The 24,304-nt window shown below is 45.0% G+C and overlaps 1 protein-coding gene across 4 annotated transcripts in view; it reads left to right on the top strand.

The window, feature by feature from the left end:
• MARCHF8 (membrane associated ring-CH-type finger 8) overlaps positions 1–24,304 on the top strand; it is a 155,304-nt gene that overhangs the window by 7,110 nt on the left and 123,890 nt on the right. The window contains exon 2 of one of the 4 annotated variants that reach the window (XM_074999869.1): positions 18,423–18,587. The exons of 2 other annotated variants lie outside the window; for them this stretch is intronic. The gene's annotated coding sequence lies outside the window, so the exon portion shown is untranslated. Of the gene's footprint in view, positions 1–18,422; positions 18,613–24,304 lie in introns of all 4 variants that reach the window. One more of the 4 variants, XM_074999870.1, reaches the window with a different exon arrangement.

The following is a 24,304-nucleotide window of genomic DNA, read 5'->3' as shown; positions in this document are numbered from 1 at the left end:
GAGAAGCTGCAGTGGCTCCCACTCATCATTGCTGCAGCGGTCACTTACGTGTTCCAGACACCTGCGCACATCCCTGCCACCATCTGGAGCTCTGAGCCTTGTGCAGTAGGGGTGCCTCCCCTCTGCCCTGACCCTTGGACAGGTATGGCGGTACCTTACCAGCGCCAACTGGTGGCATTGGGTCATCCTGGGCGAATGGGATAACCAGCGCTGGGTCCAGAACTTTTGGATGTGTAAAGCCACATTCCTGAAGCTCTGTGACTGGCTTGCCCCCACCCTATGCTGGGAGGACATGCAGCGGCGATGCACCATCCCTGTCAAGAAACACGTGGCCGTGGCCCCGTGAAAGCTTGCCACCCCAGACAGTTACTGCTTGGTCAGCAATCAGTTCAGGGTGGGCAGGCCCACTGTCAGGGCTGTGGTCATGCAGGTGAAGCACTCAGGGTCCCCAGGCCTTGCCCAGGGGGGCAGCGGTGTGGCTCACCATGCAGCAACCCCCACGAGGTTGTGAGGGAAAGGGGCATGGGCCCAAGAGGGGGGCCTCAATCCCCAAGGAAATGTGCGGTCCCACCCTAACACATGTCTGTCATGGGGGGTGACCGGGGGGCAGGAGGGCCACAGATGGATTGGGGGGCCATGGGCCAGCCCCCTCAGCCTCTCACATGTGTGCCCAGTCTCCGCCCCTTGCAGGTCATCAGGGCCATTAACCATGTCCTGCTGCAGAGGGTCATCCAGCTCGGGAATGTGGAGGGAGTCGTGGCTGGCTCTGTGAGCCGGTGGACCACTGGGGCAGCTTTACCGCTGTGTACATTGGCTGGTCGAGCAGTGCCCATGACATGCGAGTTTTTAGGAAGTCGAGCCTCTGCTGAAGGATGGAGGAGGGCCACCTATGTGCCCCAAAGGGAGATGCTAATGAGGGACACCACGATGCCATGCTGCGTGGTGGTGGACACGGCATATAGCCTCCGCCCTGGCCCATGTGTCCATATACTGGTTACCTGGCTGCCTCCCAGGAGCAATTCAATGCACTCCTCAACTGGGCCCAGCTGGTGGTTGAGCGGGCCATGGGATGTTTCAAGGCTCGATTTAGATGCCTACTCATGCAGCTGGCCATTGGGGGTGCAGAATGTCCCCCAGGTGGTGGGCACATGCTGTGCGCTCCACAATACAGTGAAGAACAAAAACGAGGACTTCCTCCAGGGCTGGCTGTCCGATGCCACCCGTGTATGAGTAGCCAGGCACAGCACCCAATCACCAGGCTGACCGCAACAAGGTGCGGCTATGGGAAATCCTCTGAGAGAGCTCTGCCCATGGCCCCCCAATGACCCTCTGCGTGCCACTCCCTGCTGGGTTCCTGGCCCCAAGACCCACCTCCCCACCACAGCCCCCACACGCACCCAGCCCTCACTTCCCCACTGCTAAGAAGGGACACAGGAGGGTTATCAAACATATTTACTGTACATAATTACTCACTTGTTTCTAACTGAAAATAAACACTTGTAACCTGGAGAGTGTGGAAACTTAAACAGTTAACTATATCCATATGGAGAAGTGCAGGGTCTTAGCCCTCAGTGGGGGTTAGGGGTGTGGGACCCACGGGGTCTGTGTGACTTCCCCTCACACGCCAGATTTGGGGACCGTGTCGGGGCAGGGATGGTGGGAGCTTGGTGAGCTCACGGTCAGCAGAGGGACTGGGAGGTCTGGGGGGCGGGGGGGAAGTGTGGGGGCAGGGGCCTGGGTGCCGATGGCGGACATTATCCAGCCTGCCGGGGCAGCAGCAGAACAGTTGGGTGGAGGGGCTGACTGTGGGTCCCTGGGCTGTCAATGTGGCCGGGTGGCCCATGAGCTTCGCTCAGCAGTGTTCCATCTGCTCCTGCGCGTCCCTCTCCTGCTCATAGGCCTGCCAGGCCTCCTTACCCCCCAACCACTACTCTAGCAACTCAATTTGCTGGCCAAGGCCATTGCATATGCCAAGGTGTTATCCTCCCCCACCCCCAGGGACGGGCCCTGCAGGTGAGTGACTACCCCCGGTTCAGTGGCTTGGGCAGCCCCTTGGGGGGGGTGATCTGGTCCTGGCAGGGACTGGGCCTGGTGGGATGTAGGGCGGGGGCTGGCACAGGCCTCCGATGGTGCGGCTGGAGGGAGGAAAGGAAGCATGGTGAGTCCCTTCCACTGCATGACCCCAGGGTCGTGCTCCACCATGATCAGCAGACCCTGCCCCCAGGACGTGTCTGTCCTGCATGGCGTGCCCTGGCCTGGGAGAACGCACCAACCCTCCCCGGAGCCCCCACTCACTGGGCTGGGGGTCCCAGGATAGGTGGAGAGGTGGCAGGGCACATGGCAACCCTTCCCCACCCTGTGTACGTGGGGCTAGGGCCCTGTCAACTGCGGAGGGTGTTGTCCCTGTGGCTGACTGGCACCCCCCAGCCCAGGTGTGTGCCCATGTAGTACTCACCTGATCCCCTCAAGAGATCTTAGGGTTCCCTAGAGGTATCCCTGCTGGAGGGGCCGGAGTCCAGGATGATGACCCATGGCCCCTCAGTTGAGGTGCCTGAGTCCCCCAGACGATGGGCACCTGCTGGGAGTCCAGGTCTGGTTCCAGCCCGCTCAGGGATGCAGGGTCTGCCTTGCCGATGTTGACCATTCCCTCACGGGGAGCCATTGCCACCCTCCCCCTGCCCCCCACCAAAAGATGGTGTAGCCCCTTGTAGAAGGGGCACAAGGCTGTGGCTGCCCTGACCGTTGCCTCCCGACTCAGGTTTTCATATAGCCCTGGTGGAGCTCTTTCTCTTTTGCTCATGCTTGTTCCAAAGTGCAGGCAGGGTGGCCACACTCAGTGAGGATTTCGGTGACGTGGGCGTAGCCTGGGGCATTGTGCATCCTGGCTGCGGTGTCCAATGCCGTAGAGGACCTTCTCTGTTGACTGAAACATCTTGACAGAGTTCTGTCGACGGAAATGTAGTCAACGGTGTTATTCCTCACATTTTTGCAGGATAACACTGTAGAGGCAAAAGCGACGTTCTGTCCAGACTCTGTCAAAAGAACGGTCCCTGAGTTATGTCAACAGAAGTCCCCTTCTGTCAACAAAACTCTCTTGTGTGGACACAGCCCAAAAGAGGAGAGACTTTTCATTAGCCTGTATATTTAGAGCTATCTCGGGAACCTCCACTGCATGCATATTGCCGAAGTGGGTCTGTGCCCACAAAAGCTTAAGCTCCAAAAATTCTGTTAGTCTGTAAGGTGCCATTGGACTTCTCGTTCTTCCAAAAAGTGTTGCTTAGCTCTACAAGAGGAGGAATGATGGTTCCTTACTGGCTAAAACCGTAGGCTGGGAGACAGGGGTGTGGGTTTTATTCCAAGATATTTCACTGGTTCACTGGACAAAGTCATTTATCCCCTCTTTGCTGTAAGTGTAACCCAGACATCACCTGTGTTGAGTGACCCCGGATTTTTGATTGTAAACTACTCAAAGATCCTTTGGTAGAAGGCAACAAGTGGTATTGGGTTATTACTTCATGCTGGTCTTAAAAACGGTGGTTTCCTTATAGAAGGGGGGAAAAATTACTTAGGTAAACTTTACATCAGCCTCTTCTCTAGGTCAGCTCCATCCTAAAAACTATGCAAGAAATGGCTTGTATCGTTAGAACGCCGAGAGAGAAAATATCTGTCGCTCAGCCCCAGCATCACAAAACTGAATCTCGTAATTGTGGGAGCCACTTTCTAACCGCACTAGTGTTCTTGTGCCGTGTGTTAGCACTACTGTCCTGCCATGCCATGTAAGATCTTGTAGCTTTTCATGTCTTAGAGCTTCTTACAATTATCTTTTAGTAACTCTTTGTATGAGTTTATTTTGTTATGGCTGTTAAAATGCTAAAAGGATCCAGGATCCTTCATCTTAATAAAATAAGAGAACAGGGCAGTAAAGTCATAAACAACCCTATAGACTGAGAAAATTATTGGTCATAGAAACTATTCCAAATAAAGAATACGTGAGAGAAAAACTGGGATCTCTTCTGAGACAATTTGTGAATAGAATGAAGCAGACTTCAGACATAAGGGCTGTAGGGGCAGAAATTTTTGTGCGATGTGATGGCCTTTGCTGGTTGACCCTTTGTCCACGGAGTGGGGAGAGAGACTTGCTTTAATATACCTTAAGAGATCTGGAGCGCCAAAGGTTCTTCATGAAAATATTCTCTCACTTGTGGCCATCATAAAGTATGTAGGGAAACTGTACTTTAGTATTTTTTTCCAGTCAACTTATTCAGGATTGGGGAGTTTGCATGTAGTAACTTTTTTTTGTAAATCTAAAGAGATTAGAAATCGCAGAATAAAACTTTTTTTTTAAAAAAATAGGAAATTCTTTGCAAAGTTAACATTAAGGTTAGGGCTGCATGGTGATGCACTTAAGTGGGGGAAATGATAGTTAAGGTTATTCATTTGATCCTCTGTGTTCAAGAAGGGCGTAATATAGATTCTGTCTCTTTTTCCTCCACCCCAGTCTCCTGTGTGGCACATGTTTGACTGTATGTTTGCTAAAATCCAACAAAAGGACTCAAGTACCACATGAGAAAAAAATTGGATTAATAGGGAATGTAATAAGATGAGCAATACTGTGGGCTTGGAAGGCATGAAAATAAATTTTGCTCGCAAGGTGATGAGTAGAGAGCAGTTGCATTTGTGGTTACAAAGATACTTCACCCCACAGAAGGTCAGTAGAGTAAAGGGATAGGCCTTGTCATGTGAGGTGCTGAACATCCTCATGCAGCAGATGGAGGGTTCTCAGCACATTTCCTGGCCTAGTCCTAAATCAGACTTGTTCTCTTCCATGTTTCTTGGTCGCTTCTCTGCCAGCAGAAGTCTGATTTGTGCACTGTGACCTGACACGTTAGCTGGCAGAGGGCAATAAAGAGAATTATAAAATGATGCAATGTGCTATCAAGAGCCCTTATAAGCTGCTTCATAGAAAAGATACCATTTCCATCTGATAACGGCCAGGAAAGCTGATTTCTTTCAAAGAGATGTAACCATCTTTAATGCTGCTGTATGCGGTGGGTGTGTTCCTGCAAGTGTGCTTTCTAAGATATTTTCCACTTCCAGGCAAACACTTGTTATCTCCTCTCACTGTGTTTTCCAGCTTTGTGAGAGTTGTGATGAGATAAGCTCAGGAGCCTTGCAAAGTCCCCTGTCAGCTGAACCATGGCTGCTTGCTCCTTTTTCTTCTCTGCTCTCCTTCCAAAAATGGTTATCTGTGTGATGTTGGCTGCTGCTTTGAAGAGCAGGATCCTAACGTTTCACTTGCACCTGGATGTCTAAATTAGAGTATGATGTAAGGAACTGTGGTGGGTAATTTGCAAGTACAGGTTGAACCTCTCTGCTCCAGAACACTCTCATCCAGCATGGTTTTAGTTAGCCAGACAATCATTTAACATGGGCGTGGTCAAGGTTCCCATGGTCCCATAAAGTTTGTTTCCAGACAGCAGTCCTGGCTCTGTGTTCTGTGCTGTTATTTAGCTTTAACTGAACCCTACATGTCTTCTAAGAGCCCAGTAAGCAGTGGAAGTAATGGTAATGTGCTGGATAGTATTGACCTCCTGTTGTCCAGAAAATTCTCTTGTCCGGCACTGGTCAGATCCTGAGGTTGCCAGATGAGCGAGATCCAAACTGGATCTCCCTCTTTTGCTCAACTGACAAAATACAAAAAGTAATTCTGGTTGAATTTCCACCTTTGATCCCACTTTATAAGTATTAATTTATAGCCATTCAGCCTCCAGGTCTGAATTCTGTTGCATGTCATGTAATAAGCAAGACCAGTTGGATCAATACTTGAAAGGGAAGCCTCCAGGGAGAAAAAAAGGGGTTATGAAGTAGTGTGGATGGCACTGTGCTGAGTGAGTGCCCTGACATAATGTTAAGGGGGTTCTGTGCTTTGGGGTGAGATATAAAACAGCCCTGTTCACTTGAGCTCAGTCAAATTTGGTGGCTGCTTTTTTTGTGATTGCATAGAGCAATTGTGAGTGTTCGAAGCAGGGGGCTGGACTAGATGACTTCCTGAGGTCCCTTCCAGCCCTATGATTCTATGAAATTACATTATTAACCTTAGTTGACCTGGACATGATTTTGAAATTGACTAATTTAAATTCTGCATTGCTTTAAAAATTTCCCTTCTGTTTGTGAGTGTAGTTTTTTCCCTTTTGCTTCCTGCCTTAAGCTGTTCTGTAGTGCTGCTTTGGGATGTTCTTGAGCAGCTGTCATGTTTCGCTCCAGAACTGGCTGCCTTGCAGTATCCGAGAAAAGGAAATCCTGCCCCTGGAGGTAAAGCCCACAGTTTGTATGAAGGGTGACGTATAAATGTAAGGTCATCGTTTATCAAGAAGGATAGGAACTAAGGAAGTTGTTGCAGTGTAGAGATGCTGCATGAGTTGAAGGAAATATGCGTTACAGTGGTTTGTTTTCTGTCTACTAGAATTTTGCAGGAACACACTTCTCAGCCTAGAGGCTTGTACCATATCACCTCGTCACATCAAGAGGCATGTAGTGCCGATCACGGAACAGCATGTGTGCCTATAAAATACGTCTTCCAAGACCACAGTTTTATGTCAGCATACCTTGGAGCACAGTACTCTGCAGTACCATGCCAGACCGAGGTTCACTCATGAGTTGAAGGGAAGAATGCCACCTATTAAAGCACAAATGCCATCTTTTCCCAGGAAGTCCAGCAACTGACCGGCCATGATGCTTGGAGAAAATGATTTTACATGCAGAAACAAACTCTGTGTTTGGTCATTTTTACATTGGAGGAGCAGAGGAAATAACTGTTCATAGTTTATTTTTCCCAAAGCTCATTACAAACCTAGTGGTGCTGTACATTTTATGCCTGGGGTGCCAGCTCACACATGCATACATCTGTGGAGTGAAACATGGCAGCTGTCTTAACCATGCATAGCAAAAGAAACTGAAAATCCTATAACTGGGAACTTTTATTTTGGTTCAGTCTCTCCAGACAATCACGTTATTGCCTCTCAGTTTTAAATCATTAGGTTAATCACTTTGTCTCCACATTGCTTCTTCCTGCCTGGTTGAGGTAGGAGTGTATACATATTAATTTTAATGGGTTACACCACTGTAAGAATGGGTGAGTGTGGTATTGTTTGCTGCCCTGCAAAAGTGCATTTCCTGGGCATTTCAGGTGGGGGTTCCGGAAATGCATTTTTCTGCTACTGTCTTGAATGCTATCTTTCGGCAAGTGCTAGCAGGCAGGAAGGGGTTAAAACCTTTGCACTTTTCTGAAGGACATTTCCCTTGAGTTGACGGAGTTTTGGACCGGAAATGTTTGAGTGTTCCTCTTTTGTAAAACCAAATAATTTCTTAAAGTCAACAGTGAGTGTTTTAGTCTTACCCTCATGAATATTTCAGTTTTGCATAACAGTGTGATCACTTGATCCAGGATGCTTCCTATCTTGGGACTTATTTATCGCTTGCCTCATTGCATTAGCTCTAGTCCAGACTAATTTAAAGCAAACTGTATCTATTAGGGGAGAAGGCAGCCAGGCGATCTCTAAATGTGTTATTCCAGTCAGTCTTAGGGGCATGGTAACAATCCAGGCTCCTTTACAGGTTTTGCCTGGCTGTAAAATTTCCCAATTAATCTTCCTTAACTGCCTTGTTGATGTGCAGTAACAAAAAAAAAAAAAAAAAGTCCTGCCACTGGAGCTTTCTTTCTGTTACAAACTTCTTTCTGAACTTTGTCTGACAAAATATTATTCTTATGGCCTAATGTGAGGTGTTGCTGGGAAATTACCTTGGGCACCAGATGATGTGTGTTTGACTTCACAGAGGTCTTTATTTCAGGGTCAGACTTGCTATCAGCTGTAAGGCACCGAAGTCATGGGGAATTGGAGTTCTCTAGATTTTGGTGATACAGTGCATGAATGATTTTTGATGAACTTGGACCCAAAGTATATAAGCATGTGGGGGTAGATGTACACATCACTACCTAGAGTTGTGAGAGAGCCTATGGTATTTTTCTAACTCCCTGGTGTATCAGATACAGGTTGAATCTCTCTAATCCAATACCCTTGAGACTTGATCAGTGCTGAGCCAGAGAATTTGCCCACCCATGGGAGGGCAATGTCATCTAGCAGCATTACCAACACTTCTACTGTTTACTGGGCTCTCAGAAGACACTTAGGGCTAAGTTGCAACTAAATAAGAGCACAGAACACAGAGCTAGGGGGGTGGCTGTAAACAAACTTTATGGAACCACAAGAAACTTGGACACACTCGTAAGTGGACATCTAGCTAACTAAAATCATGCCAGACCGCAGATGTTTACGGACCAGAGTGCCATACTAGAGAGGTTCAGCATGTATTTGTATTGGGGTATATGGCTGGTATTATCAGTTGTGTAACAGATACACATCCTTAAACTTCTGTTCTCAGAACTCAGAGGAACCTTTGTACTGGGAGAACTATTTGCTGACTTACTGAATTTTGGAACCCTGTGTAGCTAAAGGGATCAGCTACGTCCCTCTCTGTGAAGCATGGATGGCGAGAGCTAGGGTGAGACATAAACTAAAGAGGGTGAGGGATGAGAAGACTTCCATAAACAGGCCTTTCTTGTAAACGTATGAAGATGTTAACTAAAATATATACATAGCCACATATGTTTCATTGTCGCATGCACTGGTTATTTTAGGTGCAGTGGAGATGAATAGCTTCATTGTAGGCTTGAGTAAGGAATGCGTTGTCTGTGAGGCTCAGTCGTGTCAGTTCCTTATTTTCTGCTGGCATAGAAACACAATTGTAAGGACTCAGGGAAGAATGAAAATGACATTAATGTTTCCACTCTCGCTTGGAGGAACAGTGGGTTGATGAAAAGAAATGTGTTTGGTCTGAGGTGGCAGTATGTAGTCTGTGTCAGTACGGGGTGGTGTCAGCGTTCGTTTGTGGGGCTGGCCTATGGAAAACATTGGCTGTTTGTCACAGTTTTCTGTGCTGTCGGTGCCTGGTATTCAGAAATACAGCTGGGACATGAGAGAGGAAGAAATCACGCAAATTTTGTTTTTCTTTCTTTCTTACTACATAGGCTTCAGATCAAGATGCAGTAAGTGGGGACTACGTATGATATGGATCTCCATAGGAATTTTTTTTTTTTTTTTTTTTTTTTTGCCTAGCATCCTTGGATACAGAACTCTGGCTGAAGGCTTTATAGAACTTTCCCTTTGAATAATCTTTGCACAACACAGGGATTTTCAAAATCCTCATTGCGTGGACCACTTCTTAACAATGGGATTCACAAGAGACTTCACCCCTTCTTCTCTTCTTCAGTCATATCTGCTCTCTGTGGCAGCTACAATTACTTAAACACCATGGACAGTATTAAGGAAGTACTTAAGATGCCTATTGGTATTTTTTTACTGTTTGTGTTATAGGAGCATAATTGGAGATCCCAAGCAAGATTAGTGTTTCATTTGAGCTGTACTTACCTAGAATGATAGAGTTGTAGGACTGGAAGGGACATATAGAGGTCTTCTCATCCTGTCCCTGATACGCTTGCATTGTGATATCTGACACATTGCGGTATTCCCCTCCACTTAAATTAGGAAGTAAATGTGACCTCAGGGATTGTGGTGTGTTAACTTCTGGTAAATGCTTGTTTATAAATGGAAATCCCAGCAAGTCCATCTGTACAAGGATGTCAAATTTCTTTAAAAAGCTAAATAAAAATTAGCTCAGTTATAGATGGGGAAATGGAGCCACAAACAGCAACTTGTCCAGAGTCATACAATATGTTTGTGGTAGTGGGAGGAATAAAACCTGATACCCCCTTCTCTTTTGCGATACATCTGAACTGCTGAAAGAACTAGATTCAGACAAGTCCGGTTGTCTGATTAAACAAATGTAATATGTAGCTAGTTCATTGCATGATTGTAAAGGATTATCATTGTGGTGACAAAATCTAGAATTTTTTATTAGGTTGCTACCTACATTTTTGTAAATCTAAATTTACAGAAATATGCCTCTGATTTAAATAGGCAACTTTAAGCTGAAATAAGTGGTTTTGTGCATGCGTGTGTGTGTGATTTTTTTTTTTTTACCTTATACATGCAATTTTGGAAATTCCCTATTTGCCAGTATCGGAGATGACCAATCAGAATTTCATGCCTTCTTAAAAGCAGGCAATAAAATTGTTTGTTCAATGTTGTATTGTTCTGACCCCTGCTCTGGGGAAACATTTAAGCCTGTTATCACTGGAACAATTGTGAGTTGCTTAGGCACTTGTTTTGTAAGTAGCTTTAACAAACATCATTATAAGTTATGTAGCAGAGTATTTCCTAAAAACACATAATTGTTTCATATACAATAGAGAATTTGAGCTGTTAGCATTTAAATAATGTTGTTTTGTCTTGTCAGTATCATCTTTTGTAAATATTTGTTGTGTTTCAAAAGCACAAACATCAAGTTTTCCATGTAAATGGAGGCATTTGTTTTACAATTCTTAATTAGTTTTGTAAGATCAGTGCACAGCAAATAGCCAGAGCTGTTTTCCTCAGAGGTACACAATTTTTCATGTAAATGATTATGGTGGAGGAAGGGAAATAAGTTAAAACTGTACATAGACATTACCTTGCTGTATCATGTGGCCTCCCATGTCAGATTAGAACCTTGTGTTCAGATATATTTCAATGCAAATTTACTGGCTGGTAAGTATTGCTGGCAGGGGATTTTCCCACCTTGAGCCACCTGTATTTAAAGTTGCAGAGTCTCTTCCCGAGGTGACAGATGTGATCATTTGGAAAGGAAGTGAGCACTTTTGGTGAAGGAATTCTGAAGCCCTTTTCACTGAGTCCCTGATAGTTGTCTTTTCCGGCCTCTGTTTCTGTCTCTGGAAGAAGAAATATTATTCAGCTGGATTGTAACAACCTGTAGGAGAATCATCATCTCTTTGCATGTATGCACCCTATCTGTCCAACCCTCAGAATGACTGAGCCATTGCATTCCCGTAGTGTGTATTGACCCACTTCCAGTTTCTTTTTTGCAGCCCTACATCTGTTTGCTTTGGTTTTATTAAGCTACAGCCAGAGTGCTTTGAGCAACCTCTCCCATCCTGAGCCTTCCTTTGATAATGACTTGCAATGATGTTTCCTGTCACTTTCCACAAACTCTCATCCACCCCTTTCCCCTACAGTGAGTGCCAGCCTGCTTAAGCACGCACATGTGGCTCCTCACCCCATCCAGCCTGGGTACTTGAGTCCTTAATTCCATTGTCCCCTGTATGACTATCCTATCGATCTCCTGTATTAATTGTGAATCAATGCTCAATATTTCTTGTTAAATTCCACAGAAAGCTGTTAATAGACCAAAGGTTGCATGGAAGTATGTTGGCCCTGAGCAGCTTTAAACAGGTAATATGGGATTCAGACAAATGGAGATTGATCTCAAGCTGTTAGTGGAGCCCACAGGGATCAGGTCTCCATCCAGTATTTTTGCCCAGGATCTGGAAAGAAATTATAAACTCATTAATGGAGTTTGCAGATTATATAAAGATTGGTAGGTGGTAAAAAGTGACAGGTTACTGACCGGATCAGTCTGGATTGTGTGGTAAACTGGGTACACTGTACAAGAAAATATATTTTCACAGATGGGAGGCCATATACCTAGGAGCAAAGAACATAGGCCATACGTACATGATTTGTTGGGGAGCGGGACCTGTATCCTGGTAAGCGGTGACTCTGAAATGGGCTTCAGAGGGTCATGGTAGATAAGTATCAGAACATCAGATCCCACTGCTGCGGCTAGCAGGCTAATGAATGTGCTGTAAACGGGACTGTCAAGTAGGGGTTACTCCTGTATGTTGCAGTAATGAGACCTCCACCGGCGTACAGTGTCTAGCTCTGATGTCGTCACTTTCAAAATGATGTTGGAAAAACTGGAAAGGATTTAGAGAGCTAAAAGCTGAATAGAGTCTGGATGAAACTGAAGGCAAGTTAAATTGATCACATACAGTAAACTCTGTCTTGACCAGCATTCTATCATCCAGAATGCTCAAATAACTGGCATTTTAACCATAATTAAATTTTAGTTATGTTTTCTGTATTTACAGTCTAGTGGAAGTAAATACAAATAAATACAGCATAAGTTTACAGTGTACAATAGTACTGTTGATGATAACGTACTCTGCATACATTTTTGTTTCTTGATATCTACTCTTGTTTTTCTTTAGTGGTGTGCATTGCTAGCTATACCTCTCTATTATCCAGTATATTTGAACATCTGGTATCCTCCTGGTCCTGGGGCTGCCGGGTGTGGAAGAGTTTACTGCACCTTTCAGTAGTTTCACCCTGTGAACAATCTGTATGTGCAGGAGCAAAAGTCTGAGCCTTTGGTAGTACACATCTTGCAGAGAAAATAGAATGTAGAGGGGAGAATGTTGGGTTACTGCTACTCTGACCGCCAGCTGTAAGGTTTTATGGTATTTGTTGGGAGTCCTCCTTTGCGGGTATATTTATTGCAAAGGACTCCATTAAGACATGGCAGCTGAACTGGGGTGCGGGGAGGCTAGTGCACTACCAGTGGAAATATTGCCAGTGGGGGAGATGGATCTATGTTTTTCTCCTCCCCTCTGTTCTCGTGGAGTCAAGAGGAGGAACCATCTATGTTCCCAGCTGCTCTCTTACTTAGGGGATTGGACCCTAGAGAGAGCACTGAAGTAGCTGCTGCAGCACAAGAAAGGAAGCTAGTAGAACTCCCCAGTTCCTCTTTCTAACCATTGTGTGTCTTGGTGGAGACACTGGGGCCCAGAGAAGAGGCAGGAACACACCCACCAGCCGACTGGCTGCGGTGAAGGGTGGGACAGGTCAGTGCCACTTGGGAGGGAGCACCACAAACCCCCTGTAATTGGATCAGGGAATAGAGGGAATGCTGCAAGTACAATCATTTGCGGTGGCATTATTTAGTGAACACCACTATAATCAACTCATATAAAAGGCAGCTTCACTAAAGTATATGGGACAAGTCTGCTCCCAGCTCCTGCATTCAGGCCCTCAAGTTCAGTTTTCTATCATCGGCTATAATCCACCCTCTTCCGCTCTTGTGTGGTACACTCACTGGATGTACGTTCACTGGATAAACTGTGAAGTGTTTATTTGAATGGAACATCTAAAAATGCCCTTGAGAAACCGCATTGAAAATAACTAGACGGGATTGCGTTTAAACCTACAAAAGACAGGAAGTTCAGAGCTGAGGCTTTTCTGATGCTTGTTTTGCCAACACATTGCTGATTGAGTGTTGTGTGTGTATGTGAATATGAAAGTGATAGTCTGCCCTTCTCTCCTGCCTTTCACTTGACAATCAGCATGCGGGCTAATCAAGTTTTACTCTTCCCCAGATCTTTGTTCTTACCTGTTTGAACAAGAAAGGGGTACAGGAGAACCCCAAGATACATGCACTTGTTGTGCATATCTCAAGTTAACTTGACTCTGAGGGATGGGAAGCTGGCATTTGGTTCCAGGCTGCCTATGCTTGGGGAGCTGGGAAACTGACCAGCACTGGTCAGTTTCCCAGCTCCTGTCAGGGGTGGCACCTGACTGGCAGGAGACAGGAAACTGACCAAGGAGAAAACAGTCTCCATTTGTGGGAGTGGGTTGGAAGGAGGTCAAAGGTAATTAGGGTACAGTTGTTAATATTTCTTCTCTTAAATCAGGGGAAGGAAAAATCGTGCTTGGGGGCCAGATCCAGCCTGTCAAGCATTTCTCTCTGGCTCGCCCAGCTGATTAGCAGAGTGTGCATGCTTCCAGCCAGAAGCATGTTTTCAACCTCCCCTCTCCCCCCTTGTTCCATCTGCAGCTGAGCTGCTCCTGGGATTCTCTTGCTACCTGTGCATGGGGAGTGGAGGGGAGAGAGTAATTCTGAAGTCAGGGTGTTCCCCTGCCCCTGTCCCCCGTCTCTGTAGAGCTGTGGTTAGCAAGAGGGAGACACACAGTGGAGCTGCTCCAGTCTGAAGCGTGGATGGTCAGCAACTCACTCAGGAGTGCAGAGGTGGGGAGTAGGGAGAGAACAGAACAGGACAGATTTCCCTTTAAGAGACAGAGGGAGGCTTCTCTCAGAAACTTACCCAGCATCAGCCAGCATGCACACCCTGTGTCGGTGTCATGCGCACCCAGTCACTGTCCCATACACGCTCAACCTGTGTCACCATGTCTGCCTATCACATGCACACGGTCTTTGGCTCTCTGTAGCCCCCAGCCTGACCCTTCTGCCCAAGACCCCACTCCTTCCAGGGGGCCTAGACCCAGCCCACGACCAGTACTAAAATTTGTGGAGTGCCCTTTGCAAAAATTATTGCCCAGCCCTGTCTTAAAAGCACCATGTGTTCCTAATTAAATGAGTAGTCAGGACCTTGGATTTTAAGTCCCAAGTCTAACTTTTTCATATTGGGCCAGCGGTTCGCTGCTGACTCAGAGGGAAGAATGGTGCTTCCTGGAGTAGCTGAGCGTTGCTTAGTGGAACGTATTGGACACTGATAGGGCCCAGCCTTCTTAGCTCAGGAGCTGCCAGGATGACAGCAGGCAGTCTGGGTTGGTGCAATAGCATTACACCCTGTTCAGAGCAAGGCTTTAGTTTAACAACCCAGAATGGATTTTGCATGATTTGTCTGTCAGGGCCACTTGTACAGGAGCATCTTATGCAGGGTTGCCAAGTGCTGAAAATGATTTTTATGGACAGCCTGGGGTGGGAGGGGAGGAAACTACGGACAACCAAACTTTCTGGTGGACACATCCTCATGAAAAATGAAGATGGCTCGAAAGGACAAAAAAGGACACTGCTCAGTGGTTTTATTTATACATTCCAACGCTCCTGCCTCTCAACAGAGCCCACAGTGATGGCACCTGTGAAATCCCAGCCCAGCTGGCAAACTGAACTAGGGAGGCAGGTGGCTGGGCGAAAAGGATTGACCCCAACACAGGCAGCTGGACCTGTGGCATGTTGGCCAGGCATGCAGATGCAATCCTATTCCTGGTACAGCTCCTTCTAGCCCAAACCGTTCCCATTCTGGCCCTCCTCAGACCCTGCGAGGGGACTCCCAGGACCTGTTTGTCCGGCTGGAACTAGGGGCCACCACCAGTATATTCCCTCTTTTTTTTTTTTTCATTCATGGGTAGAATAAATTTTAAGTGTACCAAGGCATGTGTGGCTGTGCACCACCAATAGAAACACTTGCTGCCTACTGTAGGTGGCTGTGGGTGCTCTGCTAATCAGCTGGGTGGCACCTGACTCTCTCTTAGATGGCCACACAAACGCTCAACTTACAGGAAACACTGGCCAATACTAGCAAAATAGTTTATTAGGTGAGCTTTCGTGGGACAGACCCACTTCTTCAGACAAAAGCTCACCTAATAAACTATTTCGCTAGTCTTTAAAGTGCTACTTGACTGCTTTTTGTTTTGATGGCCAATACTAGTGATGGCCTTGCTTTGGCTTACTGCCAAGGAGCCTGTGGGAGCTGCTACTCCTGGCATCTTGACCACCACAGCCCCCAGTCCTGGGGAGCCTGGCTGGGGTATGTGCTGCATACAGTCACGCCCACCAAAAGTTGCTGCTGTCGTGACGCCAGTAATGCTGAAGAAGAATTAAAAGCAAGAGGCGGAGCAGAACAGCCCCTGCCAACCAGCAGCAGGTCAGAAGGAGCCACCAGCCACAAGAATTCCCCTCCTAGTGTTGCCCTGCCCTGGTTGTTGTTATACACCCTGCAGCTGCCCCATCGTGCAGAGCTCACCCCCTGGGGAAAAGCGGGAGGGACTGCTTAACTCCACTACCATTTTTTTTTTTGTTTACTGCTGTCTAGATGTTTCTACCGATTTTATTTAATTTGTTTTTTTAATGGACTATCTGTGAATTTACTTACAGCTGACAAGGCTGATCTCCTGGCACTGACCCAAGTAAACTTGGTGAAAAGTAGTGCTGCGGAGTGATGGGTGACCAGGTGGTGTGCGCAAGCAACACCCTCGGAAGATGGGTTCTAAAATCATGTGGAGCAGGTAGAGAGCTGAGGACTGGCATTAAAACCAAAGTGAATGTCTCCATGTTGGAGCATTTTTCTGTTTTGAGGCCCACTCTAAGTGCCTGTTGGGAATTCCTGATCCAGCAAGGTGTTGAGAATGGAATTTCAACCTTACCTCTGAATTTCCTTTTCCTTGTGCTTTAGACTGTACCAGGCTATTTTTGAGAGAGCATTTTTAATATTATGAAAAAGCCTCTTCTGTAAATAAGTACAGAGGGACTTGTGTATCGTCCCAGCAGATTACAGTTAGCCTGAGCAAAGTGAGGCTCATTGAGGTGTGTCTGAACATAGTCTAGTTAGTACATTGTAGGTACCACAGAAATGTCAATAATGATCACAGCTGTTCATTATATAGAATGGTTGCAATTAGTGACTTTATAAAACAAATAATGTGTAAACCCAAGGGACCATACTGGCTCCTTTATTTTTGTTATTAGAACACAGAGAATTGGCATTTGTTTTTCTATGAATGTTAACAATCTAGTTCTTAATTACTCCGAACAACCGATTTGATGGAGACCATTGTTTAAGCAAACACATGATTCTCTGTGAGGTTGAAATTGGGTGGAGCTGGGTGCTCTGAGATAGGGGCCCATAGTTCCTCAGTGCTATAGAAAACGAAATACTGGTTATCTGTTTGAGATCATACTCTAGCTTTGAATAGAATCATTTAGGGTGGAAAGCATCTCTGGTAAATTCTCTAGTGTCTCTATGTATTTACAGGATTTAACTCTGAGATGGAATGCATACCCCCTGTGATAGCAGCAGAGTTGACTTCATTGTTCTGAATTGCTCCTTAAAATTCAAAAAAAAACATTAGCACTCTTGCAGGGAAACATTTTTATTTTTAGACTGGTAGCAAGTGAAATAAAAAAGGGGAACTGAGAAATTAATATCAACAAGCTGCAAAGTTTCTACTGCACTAGTACACTATGAAAGTTGTGTGCTCAGTTAAAGTGGTGTAAATCTAGATTAACTTCACAAACTTCTGTGACCCTAGTCCAGATTTGCATCACCAAATCTGAGAAAAGAATGCGAATTGCTTGGCTCTTGGCCTTTTACCATCAATAGAAGCACCAACTTAGTGTTGGGGATGCAGAACAGTTTAGGAACCAGGGAGAGTGCTGTTTTCTTTTTCTCCTGATTTTAAACGTTTGGACAATGCAAATACATTTATTTTTCATGTTTGCAATGGGATGATGAGTCCATGAACTATGCCAGCGTGCCTTTGACTGACTGCACTGCTAACAAAATGCTGGGTAGGCTACAGTAAAACAAAGTGCAAGCTCCTCTTTTTGAAAATGCACATATATATATCTGGAGAAAAGGATTATTTAAAGTGCATTAGTACAGGAGGAGATCTGAGATGTTCAGAATAAATAAATGCAAACTGGTACAGAACTTAACTAACTGGGTTTGAAATGGCAGCATAAATTGTGTTTTGTATCCTACGGAAACTAGGCAAATATTTTACACAGTTGAAACTGTAAAGTAAGCAAGCAAAGTAGCAGCCAAACAGGAACTTGGCCAGGTCACTCTAGTTCTCCTGGAAAGTGTCGGAGAACGCGTAACAGTCTCAAGTGCTCAAGATTTCACAACACTCTAACAGTACCGGTTTACACTGGGTTGACAGATTATTTTGCTTCCGCCTTAGAGGGAGGAGTGAAAGTTGCTTTGAATCCTTTGCCTAATGCTTGAGCAGGCTGGGGCTTTCTGGAGGGTTCTTCCATCCAAACATTGACCAGGTGAAATCTGACAAGATCACAGCCCATGTGATGCCACTGAATGCATTAGAGGGACACTGTTGCCTAAAATAAATCGCATATCTTTCCTTATTTTTGTTACACAGGACCTAAAGTTATTAAAACAGGGTTGTAAAAGTCTAATTTACTTACCATGGTTGATGCTTGTTAAAAATTGAAATTTGACTCGTTTCAAGTCACATTCAGTATTCCATTTTCATGCAGGAGCACAAGGCTGCAATAACCAGTTTGCAAACATGTCTGGGGAATGTTTCTTTGTTGGAAATAATCCCATAAGTATTGCTGTACCCAGGCAGGCCTGTGGTCAGACCAGTGCGGATGCTGCATCAGTAGTGGCCAGTACTGAAAGAAGGTGAAACAAGCCCTGCAGTAGGAAATTATGGAGCAACCTCCTCAGAGGAGAAACTTCTTCAAAATGCTCATTAACTGGAAGTGGTCGTATCTTGGAGTATGCACTTATTTTTATAAAGCCTCTCCTTATTTTTAATCCTGCTAAAGCTCTTGACCTCATTGATATATTTTGGCAATGAATTCCACAGTCTAGAATGTCTGCAAGAAGTCTAGTTAGTTATAAGGTTTTCTTATGATGTACTTCTCAGGTGGTTCAAGAAAGTAAAGGACAGAGAAGTTAAGCGCTTTGGCCTAAGAGACTAACGGGCTCTTGAAATGGAAATGGGACCTAAAGGCAGCTTCACTGCAGCTCCTGCTTCCCTTCTTGTGGACAGATTGCTAAAGGACACGTGCAGAAGTGCTGCTAAAAAGAGGTACCAGCACCCTCAATGCATGCAGGTTAGCCAGCAGTATTTGTAGCAGGGATTTACTGTGTCCACCTGTGAGGTTCCACAGGTTGTAGAACACTGTGTACATTATTATAAAAGATTCTCACTCTTCTTGTATATACGGTATTCTCTTTCCCCTAAAAATTTTCCTCATTGCTATCACTAGTGCAATTCTACCACATTGGATTAGTAATGTAGTCTGACAGGAGTACAGTTGCCCCTTTCTAGTCCAGCACTCTTGGGACCTGATTGATGCCAAACGAGTGAATTTGCCGAACCATGGGAGGTCAGTATTGTCCACCAGCATTACCACACTTCCACTGCTGAATTATTGCAGTGGAGCTAATGGTATGACAGATTAAAGATCAAACAGTGGCTCTGCCCAGAGTCCTAGGGAAATGTATTGTTTGAACCTATCAGTTTGGTGTCATTAGATCTTTCTACATTTTTCTAACCAGGCCTTTAATCCCTGCCTAATAAAGGGGAGACCACAGTGCATACTTGCTGAAAATTTAATTGGATTAGAGCTACTAGTTTACCTCTTGAAGCATTCCAAGACAAGCCATCACAGAAGTATGATGTGCCTGTACAGAAGACGATCTGGCCTACATAATATAACCTGATAGAAACTAGTGCTTGTTAACTTTTTCTTTTAATGCTGCTGTTGTTTCCAGTGCAGCAGTAAGGGTCAACTGTCTGTAAATTGCAGTATCCCTCTTTGGCTCTGTCTACATTTAGGGTGGCATGCAGAGAACCATCCACACTTGCCATTGCAGTGCCAGCATGCAGCTACACTCTACAGTGAAGGTTCTGGCAGAGGTGAGGCAGATGGGAAGATCCTGGCAGCCAGGGAGCTGCCAGAACCTTTCCCTGCTGCCTCTCTGCTGCTAGAGTCCTTCATTAGGTAGAAGAGGAGGAGGATCCAGAATCCTGTAGGGCAACGCTCCCTCTGATCTTTCCCATGTCTGCATGGAATTAATTCTGTTACGTGCATCAGTATGGGGTGAGGTGCGGTGGGAGTGAAGCCAAGGAGTTCCAAGTGCAGGAAAGGGAACAAGGCTTCGGCAGAGGGCTGGGGAGAGTAGGAGCTCTCAGTGGGAGTGTGGATGCTAGAGAGAGGCCAGGGATTGAGGGAGTTGGGGTGCAGGCAACCTGTACCCCAAGTCAGGGAGAGAATCTGGGTGGGGAGAGGCATCTCTTCCCTCTGCAGCTCTGAGCCCCTGCATGGTCCTTGATGGATCACACAACTTAGAGGGAACCTAGCTGTAGTGTATATATCTGGAGGCTCAGGCATGTAGAGCATTCTGCCCTCCTAAATCATGCCTCCCTGGTCTATACTGTGTTTACACCGATGCTAATGGGGTATTAGCTGCACTCTACATGCTTCCCTATGTTAAGGGAAGTGTAGAGCACTGATCCCCCTGCAGCATTAGTAGCAGAGGGCAGTTTACCATAGGTATTTTCATTAATTCAACTATTACACTTCATTTCCTTTGTGCACTTGGGAAAAATACCTTCCACTCAGAGTTTCAGAGTGTGATATACTTAACCAATCAAGGAGTAAGGCATCTGCCTTATCTTTGGGCACCTTTTGGAAAATAAGGTTAACAGGTGTGTCTTGGACATCTCATTTTGTTTGTTCTCTCCTGTGAAGGAAACAGCCTGTCCTGAAAAATTTGCTCTTCATTCATATGAGAGGAATAAACGTAGAGGACGCTTCTGGTTTTTTACATGTACTTGACATCTAATTGCTAGGTGTATTTATCTTCGTTGATTTTATGTGCCTTGTACAGTGCTATGCTAGCATTCTTGTGTGTGCGCTGTGGGCAAGATCCTCACACAAATGTACACCTGCTGTCTCCATTGATGTCAGCCTGGCCCTGTGTGTGGGCAAGCAGGATGACCCAGCAGCTAGAACCCAAGTCTCTTGTGCTCTCTTCCGTCTCTGCCACTGAGTTCATGTATAACCTTGGTTAAGTTGATTTTTTTTCTGATACCTCCATTTTTCCGTCTGTAAAATGCAGATATTGAGACGTTAACTCTTTGTGTAGCGTCTTGGGATTTACAGCTGAAAAGAGTTATGAAAGCATGTAGCAGTAGCTTACTGCCTTAATTGACCTTTAAAAGCAGTCCTGTAGTACCTTAAAGATTAACAAATATATTTATTAGCTAATGAGCTTTTGTAGGTAAGACCCACTTCTTCAGATTTTCAGATTTATAGGCTAACATGGCTACCTCTCTAAGACTATTGGTTGACCTTGTGAGGGTTAAAGGCATAGCCTGCTCCTTAGTCTGTGACACAGCTCCAGGTAATTTTAATGGGAACAGACTCCGGTTCAGAGTCCCAAACAGAATTGGAAGCTTTGAAAGCCTGTCCTGTCTTCAAAATGCTTAATTAAAAATTATTTCATAGTATATTTATACAGTATGTATTAAACGAAGAGACAGAGTGCTGGTTTAAACAACTTCCAGGTACGTGAGCTCTGTAATATATTGGACTCCTGTCTGTACAGCTCCATTTTCAGCTGTCACAGAGTTTTAAAAAAAAAAAGAAGTTGTATGTTTCTTTGATTTCCACAATATATCTTGATTCATGCAGTGGTATTTAATGCAGCCCCTGTTGTGATAATTCCTTTTTAATCCCTTGCTTTAAATACAATTCATTGTGCTTAATTTGTTGCAGGTCAGGCTCCAACTAAACAATCCATGACCTGAAGTAATTTAAAAAGCTTGGGGTTTAATAGAAACATGGTAATCCAATAAAAGGTGTTGCAGTAGTTTTTGCTTTTCAGATCAATATTGCCAATTTGGCATTATGTATTTCTAGAATCGTAAACATGAGACAAAGTTTTTGCTCTCTTGATTTGTCTACCTGTAATACTGATAACACTTTTGTGGTTAAAAATGATGCCATTGAAAGAAAGATGTTTGTGTGTACAGTACCTAACACAATGAGTTCCAGATTGCTGGTTCAGGGTGCCAGGCACCACTGCAATAAAAATAACAATGATTGTGCTTTACAGTATTCTTGTGAATAACTCCTTTTTTCAATAGACTTCTTCCACCTGTAATGCCCAGGGAAGTCACAAAGCTCACTTCTGTATAAATGAATCATTGTTTCTTTTGTTATGTGGTCATGAAATGTGTTAGATCAGGTTGAAATAGTTATGTGTTTTTCTTGTGGACAGTGTGGATGATTCTGACAAGAAGAGTAAAACTGAAGAAGGGCTCTGTGTAAACTCCATGCTTGTGCCTTCCATCAACAGGAAAAGCTATTACTTCACCAACCTACTTTTTTTAAGTAATTGAAAATGTTTACCAACCCCACCCCACCCAGATTTTTAGACAAATTCATTCTTGAAAACCTATCTAGAATAAGTATATATTTTTTCTACTTGCTTTTTCAATCAAAAAGCCAAAAATGTGGTCCTGGAAAAATTTCCAGCAGAATTTTGTTTATAATCTCTCATCAGAAAAAAGAGTTGTTTTTTGGGCAGGTTTACCACTGGAATTACAGTACAGCTCTTGAAATTGAAATCCTGCTTTCACATCTACACAGCAAATACAACACCAGCAGTAAGAGTGCAGACATCCCTACATACAGACCTGATCTGGTGTGACCAACTCAAACACAGTTGAGGGAAGTTGTTAATCTCGAGGGATCGTCCCTGGTTCGGTCTTTTTGTAACTGGTGGTGGTTGGTTTTTGGAGATGTGGTGCTTTGCCTGTTTGGTGGTCTCTGTCCAGTCCTTATCTGTTACAGTACTTGTTCAGTTCTGTTTTATGTAGGTTCTTACACAGCACAACTCCCTGTAGTGTCTGAGCGCCTTAATTGTTATTAACAGCTGTGTTATAGACTAGCAGATATTTTGGAGCATAAGCTTTCGTGGGCAAAGATATGCTTCGTCAGATGCATGAGTGGGGGTTCCAGAGGAGGGCCTAAATTTATAGGCTCATGAAAAGGAGGGAGTCCCAGTCCAGAGGAGGGCCAGAATCGACGAGGTCAGTTCAGTCACAGAGGACCTGGCCTATTATCAGCAGCTAATGTGGAGGTGTGAACATCAAGAGACGAGAAACTGCTGTTGTAGTTGGCCAGCCACGCCCGGTCTTTGTTCAATACTTGGTTGATACTGTCAAATTTGCCAATGAATTGCAGCTCTGCAGTTTCTCTTTGAAGTCTCAGAGAGGTAGCCCTGTTAGTCTATATCTTCAAAAAAAAAAAAAAAAAAAAAAAAGTCCTCTCGGACCTTATAGACTAACAGATATTTTGGATCTTAAGCTTTCATGGGCAAAGACCCACTTTGTCATGCATCTGACGAAGCAAGTCTTTGCCCACAAAAGCTTATGCTCTAAAATACCTGTTAGTCTACAAGGTGCCACAGGACTTGTTGTTTTCTTTGAAGTCTGCTTTTGAAGTTTCACAGTGTGACCTAAAACTTTGCACACACAGGGAAGCTCTGCGCTGAGGTTACCACAGCAAAATCACATGCTTAAGGGGTATGAAAAATCCACACGCCTAAGAGATGCAGTTAAGCCGATTTAGCCTCCTTTCTTTGGAGCAAAAACTTGAAATTTGGAGGGAGAAATGGGGAATGACTTGGAGTCAGTTGTCTTGAGGGAAAATACCGAGATTGGCAAGGGGCAGGCATTGGGGACTGGCTGGACAGAGAGACTTGCACTATGAAAGTGATAAGTGGGAGGAGAATGGGAGACATCTGTCAAGGAGCCGGGGTGAAGGAAGAAATGACTGCTGAGTGAAGAGACTAGAACTTTATCTACACTACAAGATAATATTGATTTTTTTTTTTTTAAGCCATTTAGCCCAATTTTTTCCAAGTGCCTGTCTTCAGTGTAAATTTCTTTAGCTCAATTTTTATGGTACAGTAAAGTCAACATAATATTGTGGTAACTTGACAGATGTAGCATTCAGTTCAAATTTAAATTCCAAATGAAGGGTAGTGAGGAAGCGCCATGTCTTTAAATTGAATTCATTAGCCTCCAGAGATGTCCCGGATGTGCCCCACAGTTCTCCTATCTGGCCTCTTTCATCTCCACTGCCCTCAGGTGTGGAGGAATTAGGCAACAGGAAAACCGTTTCAATTCGGCACCTGGAAGCCTATGGCTGTAGGGTCATGAGAGGCTGAAAAATCTTCTTTTCTTTTTGTTTGCTAGTAGCGCAGCTTTGGGGTTTGTGGTTCTGTGTATATCCATAAGAGCTGCGGGTTTTTTTTTTCCCCTGCACTGCCTGGTGGCAGCCACTGCCACCCTGCACCATTTGGCAGGCAGGCTGTGAGTGAGGTTCATGCTTGTCAGATAGGACAAGAAACTTCTTTTCAGCTGTTTACGTTTTCCCTGCCCACCCCCCAACATCCACTCCCTGTGAGGTGCCATGCATTCTTTTTCTCGCACCCATCACATGGCAGCTAGTCTGGGGGTAGGGGTCGTGCTTGGATGAGAAACTTCTTTTCAGCCGTTTCCATTTTGTCCTGACCCTCTCATCTCCCTCTTCCCTCCCCCAGAGGCACCATGCAGTCTGGAACTTTCCCACGCCCAGCTGCATCATGTGACTTGACCCTGAACCGATAAACAGATGTGTTGCACAAGGTGCCAGGCAGCTTGCATGTGGTGACAGTCCTGTAGCAGGCCCAGGAAGTCCCCCTGGTCAGTCACGATATTTGGGCAACAGAAGAAAATACACTGTC

Source organism: Carettochelys insculpta, chromosome 7, assembly GCF_033958435.1.
Source record: "Carettochelys insculpta isolate YL-2023 chromosome 7, ASM3395843v1, whole genome shotgun sequence".
Classification (NCBI taxonomy): domain Eukaryota; kingdom Metazoa; phylum Chordata; order Testudines; family Carettochelyidae; genus Carettochelys; species Carettochelys insculpta.
The sequence above is the reverse complement of the archived record's forward strand: the minus strand, read 5'-3'. Positions and strand labels throughout refer to the sequence as shown.